The sequence below is a fragment of the Macrobrachium nipponense genome, chromosome 41 (assembly GCF_015104395.2).
Source record: "Macrobrachium nipponense isolate FS-2020 chromosome 41, ASM1510439v2, whole genome shotgun sequence".
Classification (NCBI taxonomy): Eukaryota; Metazoa; Arthropoda; class Malacostraca; order Decapoda; family Palaemonidae; genus Macrobrachium; species Macrobrachium nipponense.
Genome location: NC_061102.1, coordinates 9704426 through 9710717, shown reverse-complemented (window position 1 = coordinate 9710717; position 6292 = coordinate 9704426).

Here is a 6292-nt window from a genome sequence, read left to right as displayed (position 1 = left end):
GTCAGAAACAAGATGACTGCTTTTGTTAAGAACAAGATGGCTGCTTTTGCTAAGAACAGGATGGCTGTTTTTGTTAAGAACAAGAGGGCTGCTTTTGTTGAAAAGAAGATGGCAGTTTTTTCAGAAACAAGATGGCAGTTTTTCTCAGAAACAAGATGGCTGTTTTGAAGATTGTTGCGAGATCAAAAACAAAACGGATGCTTTGCTGAAATACGAGATGGGTAGTTCGGTCAAAAACAAGGTGGCAGTTTTTGACAAAAACGAAATGGCTCTTTTGGTCAAGAAAACAAGATGGCTGCTTCGGTCAAAGACAAGAATGACCTGAATTTATTCTTGGAAATGCTGGGGACATCGTCTCCCGTCACAGACCATTATGGAAGTGCAAGAAGAAAGAGAAGAAAAACAACAACAAAGAATCAAGAAAGGATGAAATACGTGAGGAAAGACTTTAACACAAGCCAGTAATAATAATGATAATGCTGGCTGGAAGAAAACGGGCGTCAGAAGCCGAGGGGAGACTCTAAAATTCCGAGCCTAAGGCTCGAGAGCAATTGCCTCTGCATTATTAATCAACCCGAGATTAAGTTGCAGCTCCAGACGAACTGAGGCACAAGCACGGGTTTAACAACGGCGTTGTTTGCTTGCTTGCTCGCTTGTTTATTTATTCATCGCTTTCCATATTTCATTCTAGTTTCTCCCTTTTTTTGGTTATAGTTTCCAACGACTAAAAGTTTCTTATTGACGCAAAGGTACTAGTATAAGAAATGGAGAGGAGAGAGAGAGAGAGAGAGAGAGAGAGAGAGAGAGAGAGGAGAGAAGGATTCGACTTCATATTTCGTCTCCGTGAATAAATCTCTTGCAGAAAATATCGAAGTTTCCCCCTTTTGAAACGACCAAATGTTCATCTCAAGAGTCTTCAGGTCAAAACATTTTGTTTCTTTGGTTAAGATTATAGGATACAAAACCATTTATCCTTCATAATTAATCCCTTTATCCGTATCTTCGTTCATATTCTCTTTCTTCCATCTTACTGCCCACCCTCCCTTAACAATAATTGTTTCATAGTTTACACCTTTCAAACCTTTTACTGTCAATTTCCGCTTCAGCGCTGAATGGCCTTACGTGCCCCAGTGCTTGGCATAATGCCAAAATTCTATATGAATCAAATCAAGCCTCATAATTGATCACAATCAGTCGATTTTGGGCTAACAAAACTGGTCCTTCTGTAGCAGATTAGGTGTAAAGGGGATTCTCTCTCGATCGCTTTCTACCGAGTACTAGCGCCTCAGTGGCGTGGTTGGTATGGTGTTGGGGTCCCACCTCGGTGGTCGCGGGTTCGATTCTCGGCCATTCCATTGAGGAGCGAGAGATGTGTATTTCTGGTGATAGAAGTTCACTCTCGACGTGGTTCGGAAGTCACGTCAAGCCGTTGGTCCCGTTGCTGAATCACCACTAGTTCCGTGCAACGTAAAAGCGCCATACAAACAAACAATCTACCTATTCCATCCTTTCGTCCAAGAATTTCTGGGCATTCCTTCAGGTCTTAGTCCCATCAGATGGTCAAACCTTCCCTCCTGACACCGAAATTCTCAGCGACTCTCCCGTATGAACGAATCTGTAAACATATTTTTACTTGCTCGGTGAGTAAGCCTACAAACTACCTTGTTGTTGTTCTTCTTCTTCTTGTTCTTTTTGTTCTTGTTTTGTGGGGTGTGGTGTTCAGAAAGGTTTATGGGAGAGCCTAAAAAAAAGGTCTGAAAAAGTAGTTTCGCATCGAGTTAAAGATACAGGAATTTTAGGGTAGGATAGTTATGATTTATACATTAGAATAAAAAGTAAAAAATAAATAATGCGCATGTTGAACAGTACAGAAAAATTATTTCTCATAAAATAAAGCGTATACATTTTAATTTTCGTTGGTGAAACAAAGCTCTATTTGACTGTAGATGTTAGCATGTTTTAATTGGCATTAAAAGTTAGATATAATGTTTACAACTTAACTTGAGGATGAAAATCTTGCACGCGTCCCGAGTAAGCTGGAGGTCAGATCACGCTTTGTTTATGTCTTATGTCTTCTTGTCCAGTCATATCTCCTGGTTTTATTCAATAACATTATCATTGGAGACGTGTGCATAGAATCTTTGCCTTATATGTCATGAAAAATTCTAATAATGGATGCTATAGTGGCCTCAGTGCAACGTCATTGGTCCATTCTGGCTAGTTGTCTCGGCAAAATCAAATTGCAAAGTTGATGTGAGGCAAATTTGCAGAAAATCGAATCAATTTCTCAGTCAGCCCAGTTGAGTCTGTCAATCATCTGTGCTACGAGTCTTTCCGACGAAAAGACACGCGTCTTTTAGCAAAGAAAATTAGAAAACACAATATCGTAGATAAAATAGGAAGATGGTTAAAAGAATTTTTACACAACAGAAAACAGATAGTTATTGCAAACGATGAGAAATCGGATGAAACCAAGGTAATATCCGGTGTGCCACAAGGTACGGTGTTAGCTGCAATACTGTTTGTTATTATGATTGAAGACATAGACAGTAATGTTAAGGATTCGGTAGTGAGTAGTTTCGCTGATGACACAAGAATAAGTAGAGAAATTACTTGTGATGAAGATAGGAACGCTCTACAAAGAGACCTTAACAAAGTATATGATTGGGCAGAGGAAAATAGGATGGTATTTAACTCTGATAAATTTGAATCAATAAATTATGGAGACAGAAAGAGAGAGAGAGAGAGAGATGGACTTGTGCAAAGAAAGGCAGATTTTTGTAAGAATGACCAAGAATACAGCAACATTTTGAAGGGGTGCAAAATTTTAATATGAAAGACCCAGAATACAGCAAAAATTTTTTACATTTTTTAAAGTGTATATTTCTTAGAAAAGGATATATATATATATATATATATATATATATATATATATATATATATATATATATATATATATATATATATAAATATATATATATATATATATATATATATATATAGATATATATATATATATATATATATATAAATATATATATAAATAAATATATATATATATATATATATATATATATATATATATATAACGAGCTACAAATGTCCTTTAATATCTAATTCACTCTACTTCGGAATTAATATATTTTCATATATGCTTAACCGAGAAGAATTTTATTAGGCGATAATAGAATTGTCGGCGCCCAGGCGCGAACCCAGGACACCATACAAATCCAGGAACGTCAGTGAAGCTTTTACCCACTCCACCACCTCAAGCGGCTATAAGTTAATGCCGCTCTCAACCTCAAATACCTTTCGCGCTCAGGTATTCGCTGATTTGGAGCCAGCATTAACCCACCTCAACCTCGTGTGTGTAGTTGCTTATGACAGCATGTAGACATTGTATGGTGTCCTGGGTTCGCTCCTGGGAGCCGACAATTCTATTATCGCCTAATAAAATTCCCCTTCAGTTAAGCATATATAAAAATAAAAATATTATTAATTACGAGGTAGAGTGAATTAGATATTAAAGGACATTTGTTGCTCGATGTAGTATATGAATCACGGGTAATGTGATATGACTTATATAATGGCTACGTGCTGTCATAAGCACTACAACACTACCGAGGTCGAGGTGGGTTATTCCTGGCTCCAAATCAGCGAATACCTGAGCGCGAAAGGTATTTGAGGGTGAGAGACGGCATTAACTTATAGCCTCTTACGTGGTGGAGTGGGTAAAAGCTTCACTGACGTTCCTGGATTTGTATGGTGTCCTGGGTTCGCGCCTGGGGCGCCGACAATTCTATTATCGCCTAAATAAAATTCCCCTTCGGTTAAGCATATATGAAAATATATTAATTCCGAGGTAGAGTGAATTAGATATTAAAGGACATTTGGTAGCTCGATGTATGTATATGAATCACAGTAATGTGATATGACTTATATATGGATATATATATATATATATATATATATATATATATATATATATATATATATATGTATAAGTATATATATATATATATATATATATATATATATATATATATATATATGATATATATATACATAGAGAGAGAGAGAGAGAGAGACGAACTTGTGCGAGAGAGCTGATTTGAATTAGAATGGCCTAGAATAAAGCAACATTTTGGTATATTCTTTAAAGTGATATTTTCTTAGAAAATGAGACAGAGAAACTATATATGTATATATATATATATATCTATATATATATATATAGTATATATATATATATATATACAGAGAGAGAGAGAGAGAGAGAGAGAGAGAGAGAGACGAACTTGTGCAAATAAGGCTAATTTTTATAAGAATGCCAAGATACAGCAACATTTTGATAAATTTTTTAAAAGTTATATCTTAGAAAGAGAGACAGAGACATATATATATATATATATATATATATATAATATATATATATATATATATATATATATATATACATAGAGAGAGAGAGCGACGAACTTGTGCAAATAGAGGCTAATTTTTATAAGAATGACCAAGAATACAGCAACTTTTTTGGTATATTATTTTAAAGTGTATTTCCTATAACATAGTAGAGGAGACAGAGAAACTATATGTGTATATATATATTTTTTATATATATTTTTATATATATCTATATATATATCTATGTATATATATATATATATATACATAGAGAGAGAGAGAGAAACGAACTTGTGCAAATAGAAGCTAATTTTGATTTAAGAATGACCAAGAATACAAGCAACATTTTTGGTATATTTTCTTTTTAAAGTGGTATATTTTCTTAGAACGAGAACAATGAAACCATTTACAGCTACGTATTAACGGATATAATATATATTTCCCCTATAATATATATATTAATATATTATATACCCCATATATATATACACACACCACCACCCCACCCACCAGAGTAGAGAGACTAACTTAATGGTAAATCCAGGCTAATTTTTTATAAGAATGACCAAGAATACAAGCAACATTTTGGTAATACTTTTTTAAGTGTCTATTTTTAAAAGAGAGACAAGAAACATATATATCTTATATATATATATATATCTAAATATATATCTATATATATATATATATATATATATACATAGATAGATAGATATGTATATATATAATATATAGTATATATATATATATATATATATATATATATATATAAAGATATACATAGAGATAGAGAGAGAGCGAGAGAGAGACGAACTTGTGCAATAGAGGCTAATTTGTAAGAATGTCAAGAATACAGCAACTTTTGGTATATTTTCAAGTGTATCTTAGATACAGACCTTCAGCTCTTTCGGTTTCCCCAGCCCCTTAGTGAGGCCTCTAATGAGAGAGAGAGAGAGAGAGAAGAGAGAGAAAGATAGATAGAGAGAGGGAGAGAGAGTGAGTTAAGCATCACGCGTCCTCCAGGGAACTGAGGTGGCTTCCAAATAAATCAGGAGCGGGCGAACGTCAGTTGCCACAAAATATAAGACGAAGACATCAGATTTTCACTGGAGAATTCGTTGCCTCTCACAGTCCCAGAAGCCTTATACCTACTTACCTGCTCTGCTAATGTTCTTCCTCATCGTTCTTTACCTCACCTAAGGAGGTTATGTTATTGGTTCGTCTGCTTCTTATTCTGGAAGTTCGCCTTCTTAGTTTCTAAGAAACTTCAGTTCCCAGATATACGGAAATTTTACCGATCGTGGCCCTTGGAAATTGCAACACCTAATTTGATTTCAGGAATGGCCTCTTGTTTTAAGTTCAGCCAACTACTCCACGAAGAAAACGGGTCTGTTTTAAGATGGAATTTAGTGTTTCTGTCGTGTGTGTGCTTACACTTCTATGTACACCTGTGCAAAGTGTACATAGAGCTGATTATCCTTTAGACTTAACCAAAGTTATTCCTATTCATGGGAAAATGTAAGCTATGAACTGGAGTAAAACATTAATAAATATATTTTACAAATTAACTGATATTCTAATAAACAAATGACCATGTAATTCCCCCCGCCCCATGCAAGGTGTTACAACAACTGTTTATCACTAAACTTAACCATGGATTCATGGGAAAATGTGAACTATGAACTGGAGAAAAACATTAGTAGATATATATTTACAAATGAACTGACATTCTAATAAACAAACGACCATGCTAATCCCCCTCTCCCCGAAGTTCCCCTTCGCTCCAAATTCAATTAACTCTCCAGTAATGCCGGAGTAAATAAGATAATTAGGCTTATCTTGTCTATGGCGTATTAAGGTTATAACCGGCGCCGTTAGAATTAAACTC